This window comes from Sceloporus occidentalis, unplaced genomic scaffold (genome assembly GCF_023333645.1).
Source record: "Sceloporus occidentalis isolate IW3139 unplaced genomic scaffold, rSceOcc1.0.p SCAF_1, whole genome shotgun sequence".
Classification (NCBI taxonomy): domain Eukaryota; kingdom Metazoa; phylum Chordata; class Lepidosauria; order Squamata; family Phrynosomatidae; genus Sceloporus; species Sceloporus occidentalis.
The window spans coordinates 219,465,370-219,478,901 of NW_028316981.1; the positions used below are offsets into that span (position 1 = coordinate 219,465,370).

A 13,532-nucleotide genomic window follows, 5' to 3' on the forward strand; every position below is an offset into this window, starting at 1 on the left:
AATAACACAGTGAGCACAATTAAACATTCAAATACAAAGAAGGGATTTAATCTGCATAATATATAGCATTTTTCTGGTGTGAAATAGCTAAGAAACCTGGCACATGTTGATTCTGATGTGTTTAAAAGCACTTATAAAGAATGACTTCATTGCAAACCATTAACAACACCAGGACTAACTGCTGTTCAACTCACGTTTGTACTGAGTGGTGGATCAGTATATTATAATGAGTGACCAGATTTTATCAGTATCTTATAGTAGTGACCATCAAGGGCCAGATGTATTCACATTATGAAGTTCACATTAGAATTACAGTAACTAATAGATGAAAAAAACTTAAATTGACAAATATGTTCATCTAGAAGATTGGTTCTCATGGACCCCCAGGGAGCCACAAAGTCCTTACAGGGGGTCCGTGGAGGCTTGAAGGCTGACCAGACCACCTCCTCCCTGCAGCGGAGGAGCTGTGTGATGGCAGTCAAGGCGAAGGCTGGCGTTGCCTGTCCCGTGGCAGCACCACTGCAGGGAGGAGAAGGAAGGCTGAGCAGCCGAGGGACAGCAGAGGTGACAGCCAGCCTTTGCCTTTCTCTGTCCCTCTCAACTCCCTCATTTGCAGCTGGGAGCAGTCCAGGTTCCTATCAGAAAGGCTTCAGACCCACCCACCCTTTCCCCCTTTTTGAACAGGAGGTGAGGAGACCAAGATAGGTCACCTAAAACAAGGACCAGAGGTGATATAACCAGAGTTTGGGGTGGGGAGCTCACTTTTTCTTACAAACTTTCTCTTCAAACTGTGACACCACCAACAAAAACTCTTTGCATCTCCAGGCTGAAGCAACTACAGCCCCCTCACTCCTCCTCCACCATCACCACCTCAATTGCAGCTACACCACAAACCCAAGTTCCTAATCTTTGTAACTTTCTCTTCCATGCTGCTCTCACGTGTGGGTTAATTAACTGCTAGTTAGCATCATGCTGAGGAGGGCTGCTGGACCCTTTGCTGGCTTGCCTGCCCACCCTTCTCCCCCACCTCTTCCTCCCATCTGATGGAGAAGGGGGGAAGCAGAGCAATTTGAAGTGTTTCTGACAGGACCCTGGATTTTTCCTGCTGGGAAAAGAGGACAAAAGAGAAGGGAAACAAGAAGGAGGACTCCAGCTGAAGTTCTGGAATGACTAACTGCATGTGAAGTCAAAGGCTTTCGTGGCCGGCTATGAGGCTGTGTTCTAGAAGAGTTTATTCCTGACATTTCGCCAGCAGCTGTGGCTAGCATCTTCAGAGAAGTTTGCAGGTGATCCATTGCGCTGGAAGCTTCTTCCACAAGATACTGTAAAGAAGGGTTTCTAGGATTTCCGGTTCTGGTTTGGAGGGGGTACACTATTTCAGTTTGCAACTCAAACTATAGTTTGTTACGGATTTTATAGTCTAACAAATAGTGTACCCCCTCCAAATCAGAACCTGAAACGTATTTGTTTTCTGATTTTGGTTTAGAAGACAAATGCTAACCACAGTTTGCTCATTTGGATGTGATGCCAAAGTACATTTGTTCAGCATATGCTGAAAGCTGCGGTGGGAGAAGGGGTGGCGCGTCTCATAGGGAATAATGGGGTATGTGCCTGTGGTGCATGCGTGCCGCCATGTGAACAAGCCCCATTTATTTAAATGGGGCTCGAGCATAGGTGGAATTTGCTTTACGCGGGGGAGTCCGGAATGGATCCCCCACGTAAAGAAAGGGTGCACTGTATTTTAGGACTAAATTGTAATGGATCTTTGTGTAACAATGGAAAAGTGTGCCATCAGAAGGTGTGAGAGTAGATCTCTCCTTTTCATCTGATTCCAAGGAATTTGGTGCTAGAGTGGCATCTACTCTCAGAAAAGAATTGCATGAGAGTAAACAAATTGAGGGCCAACATGGTGTAGTGGTTTGAGCATTAGACTACAATTCTGGAGACCAGGGTTCAGATCCCACTCAAGCATAAAAACCCAGTGGGTGACTTTGGGCAAGTGACACTCTCTCATCCTTGGAGGATGGCAATGGCAAACACTCTCTGCCAGGAAAACCCCATGATAGATTCACCTTAGGGTCTCCATAAGTAAAAAATGACTTGGAGTCACACAACAACAACAACAACAACAAATTAAAGCTTAATATACAGAAGGCAGAGCTTCTCCTGGTCAGTTGAAATCAGGGATACCTCAATTATTAAAGCCTCTGACAAAGAAGTTTTTTTAAAATACAAAGTCTTTCTATGCACTCCTCGCCCCTTCTTTCTTGTCCTTTGTTTAGAGAGAAGCATCAGTATTTAGAGGATGATGAAGGAGGACTGGAGAAACACAGGTTTTTGGTGACAGTTGGCAACAATGTGTTAAAGAAGATACTGCTGTAGCACAGTTGAAGTTTATGCAGTAACTGCACTTGTTCCCTGAAAATGTTGGATTTGGTTACACTGGCATATGCTTTGATCTCTGTGGATTACTGCAACACACTTTACATGGTGCTGCCTTTGGAAGCTGATAGGAAATTTCAATGGGTCCAGAATGCTGAATGGAGCTGTTACAGGGAACATATAAACTACTTTTTTGGCAGCTTCATTGGCTTCCAGGCAATAAAACTATAAAGCCCTATCTATTGTTCAGATGATGTGAAAGACCGTATCTACTTGTATAAGCAGGATTATACGAATTTTGACATTCTTGCCATTCTCTTAGGCCTTTCACAGGCCTATCTGGTGTGGGCATGTGAGAAGATCTTCTTAGTGGCTTCTCCCAGGCTGTGGAATTTTCTTCCAGAGGAGCCTTGGCTGGGTTGCTGTTTGATCCCCTTCTGCAGCAGTTGCAGACTTTAAAAAAATTAAATAGGCATTTGACAATTAACTGGTTGTAGAGAAGGATGGTGGGCAAGAGGAGACCAGATTCTGACTGTGGCACAAATCATGAATTACTCATATCAAAAATAAGAGTACAACTCGAGGAAAAAACCAAAACCAGTCATCATATCAAAATATGTTCTAATCTAAACAATATCTCCCCAGAATTTATTGACAATATAAGGAACAGATTTGCACTACTAAGCATAATGAGAACGAGAAGAACTATTGCCAGGGAAACAATAAAAGAAGAATGGAGATAGACACTTTTAATAGACAGAAAGAAAGAGAAGAAACCGTGGATGACAGATAAAACACTACAAGCAATAAAGGAAAGAAGGAAAGCAAAACTGCCCTATAAACATATCTCCAGTTTTCCCATTTAGTTAATGAGTGACAGAGAAATGGGTTTTGTCAGTCTGTGAATGATTTTCTTGCGATTGTGGAGAAGATGATGGCCCTTATCACATGATGGGTTTTGCAGCTCAAATCCGAAGTCACTCCTGGTCCAACCATGCGAACTCATGTTAAAACGTGATGTATTATCACACGTGATTGCTTTCTATCGGGAGTCATTCCAAAGTCAATCCAAAGTGACTTCTGATTTTGGTGAACTCGGAAACAAGCGAATTCACAAAAATTGTTTCCAAGCTCACTTTGCTTTCAATCTGAATTTTTCTGGTGTCGAATGCAACTTTGCTTCAACCCTGGTACACCTCTCCCTTCAAACCTCCAAGGTGGCAAATTTCCCATGATGTGGGTCTGCAATTTTGCTCCATTTGCTTCCGGTGCTCCTTCAAGAACTGAGGGCACGTTTGGATGTAGAATAAAACGTAGGGGGCAATTGGAGGCTTGGGGGGAGAGGTGACAGAGAGAGGAATAACCCAGTTTGGCATCTTTCTTTGGCTCAAGGATATGGAATTCTGGGAGTTGGGGTTTGTTGCTCCACTCTAGGCCCCACAACATACTCCATCTCCCAGAAATCCATAGCCTTGAGCCAAGAACACCAGAACAAACTCCAACTCCCAGAATTCCATAGCCTCGAGCCAAGGACCCCACAACAAACTTCAACTCCCAGAATTCCATAGCCTCGAACCAAGGACCCCACAACAAATTCCAGCTCCCAGAATTCCACAACCTAGAGATGGGAGTAACAGAGGGGGCAATTGGAGGCTGGAGGGAGAGGTGACAGGAACGGAGGGGCGATCTGAAGCTGGAGGGAGAGATGAGAGGAACAATTCACGTGAGGGTTGCATTCACATGAAACAGGTACGAAGAAGTGACCCCCTTTTTGCACCCCGGAAGTGCAGAGGTTCACGATGCGTTCAGAGCCCCACTGAGCATGCGCAAGGTTGCCAGTTCGAATCGTTGAATCCGCATGGTATGTACCACTGTGATAATTTAATGTGCACTCGCTCCACTTTGACTCAGGAATGACTACAATTTCATTCTTTATGTGTGATAATTCATCACGTGAATTGCCTTGGATTCGAATTGACTCTGCTTCCCCTTCACTTTGAATTGGCTCTGGATTGGAGTTCCAGTTTCACGTGTGATAAGGTCTGATGTTGAATTTGGGCGCGGAAGCAGACTTTATCTCCAACCTGACCCATCTGGATGAGGCTGTATGTCTAATAATCTGGGTACGTTGGGCCACTTGGAAAGCATAAAAGTAGAGTTTGATGCCTGGGATAGCTAGTCCCCCAAGATTAGAGAGGACATGTCTGTTTTTGGAAATCTAGATCACTTATTGTCAAAAATGAAATTTTTAATGAGCACCTGACACAATTTAAATTTAGACAGTGAAGGAGTTAAAGGAATGGATTGAAAGAGAAAGAAGAAACAAGATGCTAAGAACAATTTAATTAATGCAACTCTATCATTCTATGATATCTATAATAATTAGTATTCCTAAATAGCGGACTTCTGAGGGGCTTAGTTGCAAGTCAGTCAACTGCTGCCAGTGTTCCTATTGTAGACAAGATAAATTTATGTACATAAGAGGACTTTTTAAATTAATCCTAAGGTTTGAATAGGTGCCAAACAGTTCGAACAGATGTTTTAGAATTGGGAAAGATTTCTCAGGATTGTTTTAAACAAATCAAAATATAATTTGCATCTAAAGCAATTTTATGGTGGTTGGGCACCCATGCCATCAGGGTTGAGTTGACATGGGCCTGAAACAGATGGGCAAATTGACATGGCTTCAGGCAACATTGGGGGCGTGGCATTTACATCATACACACTCCAATCGCAGCCTGAAGCTGCGTCGAGGTAGCGCCAAAAAAGGCCAAGAAGGAGCAGATAGAATCTTCTCCTTCTGGTGGTCCAGCTCAGGACTTTGGTAGCAGCCTGGACTGGGAGTGGTCACCCTGACCACAGATGCTTCCATGGAAGATTGGGGTGCCCACATATCAAGCCTCTTCATCAAGGACAGGTGGTCTCTCACAGAACAGTCTCTCCACATCAATGCCCTGGAGATGCTGGCCGTGGAAAAGGCCCTGAGAGCTTTCGAGATGACCTTTACCAACAAGGTAGTGCTTATGCTGAAGGACAACACCACCGTCATGTACTACCTCAACAAGCAAGGGGGCACCAAGTCACGGGCCCTGCTTGACATGATGCTTCGCATCTGGGACTGGTGCATCCCGAGGGGGATTCTGCTCCAAGCAATTCACTTGCCAGGAGAGGAGAACGACTTGGCCGACCAGCTCAGCAGGTCTCCCACAGTCTGCCACGAGTGGAGGCTCCATCCCGAGACGGTCAACAACCTCTTCAGTTGGTGGGGAGCTCCCCGGATCGACCTCTTCGTGACCACTCTCAACAGCCACTGTCCCCAGTTCTGCTCCCGAGTGCGCAGCGAGAACTCCCTCGGAGACGCGTTCGCCTTCACTTGACCAGGAGAGATGCTCTATGCCTTCCCTCCATTCCCGCTGATCACCAGAGTGGTGTCCAAGATGACAAGGGACAGCTTGGATGCTATTCTCATCATTCCCTGGTGGCCGAGACAGCCGTGGTTTCCGTCCCTGCTCCACCTCTCCAGAAGAGACTTTCTCCGTCTTGAGCTCCATCCAGACCTTCTCACTTTCTAGGATGGCAGAGTCCGTCACCCAGACATAGACAACCTGCCGATGGTGACGTGGAGGCTCCGTCCCTAGACTCGCTACCTCCCTCGGTATGGATGGTGATTTTGGCTGTCCAGAAGCCTGCCACCAAAAGAGCCTACGCTTCTAAATGGAAGAAGTTCCTGAATTTCCTCTCTGCGAGTGGCCTCTCTCCATCCCGAGTGACGATACCGGTTGTGCTGGAGTTCCTGATGACACCTTTGGTTTCAGGGCTATTCCTCACTTCCATTAAGTGTTACCTTTCTGCCATCTGTTTTCATTTCCAGTTTGATGGCAAACCTTCTTTTTTCAGGGACCCTCGTGTGAAGAGTTTCCTGAAAGGTTGCACCAACCTTCATCCTCCATTCTCAGAACCAGCACCTGCTTGGAGTTTGGACGCTGTGCTGTCTGCTTTGCAATCCAAGCCCTTTGAACCCATGGCCACAACTGACTTGCGGCTGTTGACTTGGAAGACAGCCTTCCTTGTGGCCATCACCTCTGCCTGCCGTGTGGGTGAACTCTGTGCCTTGCGGAGGGACCAGCCTTTCCTTAGGTTCCATAAGGATAAGGTTGTCCTCCATACTGACATTATCTTTTTGCCTAAGGTGGTGTCAGCCTTCCACATATGTCAGGACATTGTTTTACCGATCCTGGCCTCGAACCTGCCCACCAACGTCGAACGCCGCTTGCACACCTTGGACGTTCGGAGGGCTTTGGCCTTCTATTTGGACAGAACTGCGGGTTCGAGCCGTTCCAAGAGACTTTTCCAATGCTACTCGGAACCGAAGTTGGGACTGCCCGTGTCTGCGCAGAGGCTTTCCAAATAGTTGGCCTGTACCATCCACCTCTGCTATGAACTGTTGGGCAGACCTCTCCTGGCCAGAGTTCAGTCCCATACAACTAGGGCGGTAGCGACATCCTCCGCTTTTTTGACTGGGGTCCTCTTGGAGGATGTTTGCAAGGCTGCTGTTTGGTCCCAGCACTTGACTTTCATCAAACACTATAGGCTGGACACCAGGGCCAAATGGGATGCAGCCTTTGGGAGGGCAGTGTTGGTTTAAGGTTTACATTGATTGCACTGCATTTCATTTGTTTACATGTTATTGAAAAAAATGTCTTTGCCAGAATTGGCTTGGTTTACTGTATTCTTAATGTTTACAGACAGGTCTTGCATGACCTTGTGCCGTTTGACTGTTTATTAAAGTACTGAATACAACTGACACAGTTTTTGGTTCAATGTTTTATTGTGATTAATAAACACAGTTTATTTGAACCTTACTTGGTGTCATAACACTCCCTCCACCACTGACCGAAGCTTATCAGTCTAACCCATTTGTATGATTTGCAGAGACCACCAAGAAGAAGGACAGGTTGCATACTTGTCGAGGTATTTCTTCGAGTGGTCATCCACGAATACCTACAAATCCCGCCCATCCTCCCCTCATTGTCCTGCTCTTCATTGGCTCGCTCTCATGTCACTTACGTGGTGTAAATTTTGGAACTGGGGAAAGAGCGGGAACGCAGGGGACTTATAAGGGATGGGTGGACCTGCCGCCAAAAAGTTGCAATGTTAACTTTGCCCAGTGATTCCAGAAGTTTTTTGAGCAGCACTGCGCAGGTGCTGTACAACCCATTTGTATGTATTCGCAGATGACCACTCGAAGAAATACCATTACAGGTATGCAACCTGTCCATCTACCCTTTGTGTTTCTGATTGTTTTCTCCACTTTGAAAGTACAAATACTGCTAATCAGAATTGCCACTCCTCTGGATTTAGTGGAGTCTTCTGTGACATATTGTGAGTTAAAGAGTGAGTCGGGAAATATGGATGCTTCATGTTTTCTATGGGTCTCTTCTAGAAAAACAATATTGTATTTCAGTTTTTTCAAGTAGGCAGCAATTCTTTTGAGCATGTATATAGACCCTTAGATACCTTATGCACATACACTGGTGCCTCGGGTTACGAAATTAATTCGTTCCGCCATTCCTTTCGTAACCCGAAAATTTCGTAACCCGAAAAATAATCCGTTAGCACTGGAAAGCCTATAGCTGCACTTTGCAGCATTTGAATTTCGCGTCGAAATGAATTTCGTAACCCGAAAAATATTTCGTAACCCGAAACAGTTTTTGCCAATCCAACTTTTTCGTATCCCGGAAATTTCGTAACCCGATCATTTCGTATCCCGAGGCACCAGTGTACACTTGTCCCTTACTATCCGTAGAGGATCCATTCTGGACCCCTCCTGCGGATAACAAAAACCGCTGGATCTTAAGTTCTGTTCTTTTCAACGGTCATGTGTGCACACTCATGTCCATGTGCGCAACTGTACACATGTGCTCCTATTGAAAAAGCCACAGCTTGCCATCTGCAGAAACTCAGATCCACGGATGGCAAGTCCACAGTTGGCACAGGTGCACTGTAGTGTATTGCTTCCTTTATGCACGTTACGTATGATCATGTGTGATAGGTATAAATCACATATTGTATCCTATTGTATATAATATATGATTTCATATTATAAACCTTCTTACTATGCATCGTTAAACATACCTATCCTCACAAACACGTATGCAACTGTATATGTATTGCCTACTAAAGTATATATATTATACCTATAATTATCTTAGGAATCTTACTATATTGTATATCCACTGTCGTAAACATATCTAATGGATAGTGATATTAAATAACATATGGTCACATACATTTGCAATTTAGTTGTGGCAATCATTGTTTTGTCTCTGTGTAAGATGATCCGTTGGAATGGGAACCCCATTTATACTTTACACCTGGCCATTGTAAAATGAATATAAGAGGTTGGAAGTCATGGCATTTTCTTAAGGTGTTAGGCCAGGTCCTGAGATACTTTCACTTTACACTCGTTATATGAGAGCTTATTGATGGTATTGAGTTTTTATGTAGAAGCAGATGATGCTGATGTCTCTGGGTTTGGTGCCTGAATTTAGTGGTGTGTCAAGAGATCTGTGTGCCCATCCTACACCTGAACATTTAAAATCCAAATTGAGACAAAGACCATTGATCCAGGTTAGGATGAGGGGGAGTAGATCTCCCTGTTTAACTTTCTGAGGGACACCCGTCAGTCAAAAGTTAGGCATTGTCTCTGCTTCCGCAGGTCCTCCACCTTACTTTGAAATATTTGTAGTATGTTATAGTTGCTGAATTCTGGAGTGTTACAGAGAGCCTTGTTTGAAGGTTGCATTTGCAGTGTCGTCAATGTCACTAATTCAAGTAGTAAGGGCTATGAGTTTTGAGGTCACTAGCTCTAAAGCCAGAGACCATCCCTTCGGTAAATCCCAGCTAAGGTTTTCATGCAGTCTCGCTAAAACAGTGGTCCCCAAATTGTGCTCTTTAAGGGATTTTGGACTCCAGCTCCCAGACTATTGGCCAACATGACTGAGGCTTCTGGGAGCTGAAGTCCAAAATCTCTTAAAGGGCACAGTTTGGGGACCACTGCGCTAGAAGATCTGCAAATTATGGATCTGTTAATTATTGCTGCCCTTGCTTCCTCCCCTTATTGGCTTTTGCCAGGGCCTTGGGCCATATCTGCCTCTTCCAGATACTGTTCATCTTCTAGAGGAGGTTTTGCTTCTTTTGTAGGGATACAGAAGCCTGAAATGAGGCTTTTGGTGCCTTGCATAGGGTGTCTCCTAACCATGCAATTCATGTTATGCTTTATAAATGATGACAGCCACCAGAGCTGTGCTGAGCTGCTCTAAAACACATCTGCCACCTTGAACGGTTGGCCATGCCCTCTATTGTGGCATTGTGACAAGACAATTGAGCCACATATGTAGAAATATCCCTGTAGTGTTGCAAACTTTCCAGCATTTGGAGGATACATTTCTCATCGTTTAGCAAGTTTTGCTAGTGTCATGTACAATTTAACATTTTCAGATTAGTTTCTCTAATTAACACTGAGCGGGATCTAAGATGGGGACAGGTCCATATGCTGGTGGTCCAGTTTGAGTTGGGGATTGAGATATTTCAATCTGTTTACCAAGCTGTTTTAAAGCTCTGATTTTTGTTATAAGAATAGTCAATAAGGCAGGTATAAATCATGGAATTTAAACCCTTGGTGTTTTAAGAAGAGAGGTCACACCTTTTCTCAAAAAGCTTTAGGGACCTTGACAATACTAGTTTTTGAGAAAAAGCCATTACCTTTCTAAGCTGAAATCAATTCATTCTTAGTGGTGCTACATCTGAAGTTATTAACTACTGTCATCTACTATTTTGGGTTTGCCATTTTGGAAAAGGTCTCAGGTGTGATAAATACTTCATTCTTCCCAACCAGGAAATTGATGCGGTTTTTTTGGTGAGTAAAAAAGCTTGTTGCTCAGGAAGGGGCAAATGGGTGAAGGGTCTAGTACAGTGGACCCTTGTTATACGCTAGATCCCCTGTGTATAACAAAATCCGTGCATGCTCAAGTCCCATTAAATATAATGACATAGCAAAATGGCGTCCCTTACAAAAAATGGAAAATCAAGGTAAATTTATACTTTTTTGGAACATTTTCAAACCGTGTATGCTTGATTCCATGTATAAAAAATCCGTGTATAAGAAGGGTTGACTGTAATAAGATATGCTTCTTTTTCGACCAGGATCGGATGGAAGTTTGTAGCCATGGGGTTTTAATTTTTTTGTATGGAGGTTTTATGAAAGAATAATGGAAGAGCAGTCAAGAGATTATTTAATTCCATTGGTACATAATTATGTAATGTCCAGATCCTTTTCAATGAGATGGGATACTTGGCTAAGTTGGAAGTCAGCAAAATACACTGAGATATCGAGTATTCCTAACACTTGTTTTTGGGAAGAGAGTTGTCTAATAGTTTTTCTGAATCTGGGTTTATTATGGTTGAAGGCAAATTTGTTTATGAGATCTTGCCAAGTTTTCAATTTTGTTCATGGTGGATGCAAAGGGATTGCTTGGATTAAAAAAAAATTAATCAGGGAATAAGCAACATTTTTCACAGGACTATCCTACCTAATATGGATAATTTTAGAGTTTTCCATTGTGTTGTTTTGGAAATAATTCCATTTTGACACTTTATAGTTTCTGGGAATCAGTGGGTTGAGATTTTTCATAAGGATGGTACCTAAGTAGATAAAGTCTGAAAGATGTAGTTGGAGGTTGGTCATTTTTTGAATGTGAAGTTGATCTTTGTAAATGGTATTGAGGCACATCAGTCTGGATTGTTAGTAGTTAATTCTGAAGCTTGCATATATGTCTTCCCCACAGAGGGAAGATCTGGAATGGAATCCCTGTGGATACAAAAGGCTGACCATAGTCTGTTACGAAGCCATTTAGTATTAGCCAAAATGGAGGTAAGATTATTTTTTGTCTTCATTTATTAATGCAATTGGTTTAAATGCTGAACTGGTGGGGGGTAACAATACTCTGTTTTGTTGTTGAACAATACCCAGTTTTAAAGACTGGGATGCTTTTGGATGTATGAGAGGATTGAGGGCATAATCCTTTTGTCATCAATTTGTTAAATAAGTGTGGGCCAATTTTGCTGTAGCATAGTTTATAAAATTCACCTGTAAATTAATCCGGACCAGATTTCCCCAGCCTAAACTTTTGAATAGCTGTTCTGATTTCATTTAATGTGATTGATTGGTTGAGAGAGGCTGAATGCAAGTCCTTGAAGATGGAAGATTTGAGAGGCTGTGATTTATCTAAATAGGAATGTACAACATTGTTAGTGTTACTTCCTACTACTGTGATTCCAGTGGCTATTTCGCTTAGTGTGTGCAGGATGGATACCATAAATTGTTGTTGGGTTGTGTTTGGCGTGTAGAATGTGTCAAACACGTAGCGTTAGCTGAGAGGTTTTCCCTCTAATATTAAGTTTCCCCTCTAATATTAAGCCCATGGTATCACTTACTTCTTCGTCAGCTGTAAATTGCCCCCCTCTACATATTGGCGGGTTACATACCGCCGAGAAGCAGCGCTGTCCCGCCACCGCCTCTTGCGGCGTCCGGGAGCCGCAGCTGCCACACTGCGGGGCTCCCAGACGCTCAGAGGAAGAAGCGTGGAAATCGCGCTCCTTCTCGGGCCTCGGAAGAGGCGCCACAAGTGCCAAAGGGCGCACTCGCAGCATCATTTCCGGTGCACCACGTGCGGACACAGAGTGTCCGTTATGTCAATATGGCGGCGGCCGTGTGGAACGGCCGCTGCCATATTATACGTATTAAAGACGTATTAGGGTTAGGGGGGTGCGGAAGCACCGCCCCTTCCTAACCCTAATACGTATTCAATATGTATTTTTTGGCGGTCTATAACCCGCCATTGATTGCCAAAAAAACTCTGAGGCAAAATGGGGCTGGCCCTTTCAGGTTAGTTGAAGAAACAAAATAATAATAATAATAACAACAACAATAATTTTATTTATTTATTTATTTATTTATTTATTTATTTATTTATTTATTTATTTGCACCCCGCTTCTCCCAGAGGATTGAGGCGGGTAACAACAGAATTCAAATACAAACTTATACAAAGAAAAACATAAACACATTACCTTAGAAAGTCCTCTGGGACGTCGCAACGAGCCTGGTTTTCTTCGGCTGCAATAGATTCTTCCAATCCCAGAGGACCTGAATGTGCAGTGAGGATTATATGGGAGGAGGCGTTCCTGCAAGTAAGCTGGACCCAAGCCATGTGGGGCTTTAAAAGGTAATCACCAACCCCTTGTACTGTGCCCAGAAGCTGATAGGCAGCCAGTCTAGAGATTTTAGAATAGGTGTTATTTGGTCGAATATAGATTTTCCTGCAACCAGTCTGGCTGCCATATTTTTTAAAGGCCGAATTGCTCGATTTGTTTAAGAATCTTTACTCTTTTTACTACTGTGCACAGTCTCAACAGCTGGTCGTCATAGATCACTCTATTGGGGTATATGAGAAAATGTGGTCTTCCTGCCCCTAGTTTTTATTGTCCATTTTGCCTATTGGGTTAGTGTGGAGCAGCCAAAAGAAGCAAATTTCTGTATATCAGTGTGGTTTTCTAAAACTCTTGTTTGCAAAGTGAGATCAGATATATATCTATAACAAACAATTAACAAGTTATCAAGAGGTTCTGCTGTCCCGATCAGACTTTGTTTTTCTGTTCTTTGCTGGGAGGATGGGGGGAGGGCATCACTGCTTTGGACCAAGCTATAGCTTGGTGAGCTATGAGGCTGTGCCCTGATTTTTGATCTGGTAAAGTTGATAAATTTGATGGAAGAAATAGGAAGGTTTAACTCTATGGGTGCCATTGGTTTACATTGTACATTGGTACAAAACAATATAGCCACAATTCGTGGTCTTAATAGAAGTTATGCACCTCAGGGTTTCTTTTTTGTAATTATTATACAAGGTGTCATCTAATATTACCCCAGTGTGATGGGTTGTATGGTCTGTCACGTCAAGCAGTACCGTTTTCTTATGTGGAAGTTAAAAGTAGTCTCACTTTTGTGAGTTGTGTATGGAGATGGCAGCTTAAGATGGCAGTTAATGTGACAGGAAGGTGAGATGTAATATGGGTGGTGTCCCTACTTCATTCA

General features: G+C 43.4%; 1 protein-coding gene across 26 annotated transcripts in view; it reads left to right on the plus strand.

The window, feature by feature from the left end:
- Nucleotides 1-13,532, plus strand: part of ADGRL3 (adhesion G protein-coupled receptor L3) — a 495,567-nt gene that overhangs the window by 20,035 nt on the left and 462,000 nt on the right. For 25 of the 26 annotated variants that reach the window (XM_089489004.1, XM_089489005.1, XM_089489003.1 and 22 more), the window contains exon 2: nt 11,229-11,314. The exons of the other annotated variant lie outside the window; for it this stretch is intronic. The gene's annotated coding sequence lies outside the window, so the exon portion shown is untranslated. The remainder of the gene's footprint in view (nt 1-11,228; nt 11,315-13,532) is intronic. 26 annotated transcript variants of the gene reach the window in all.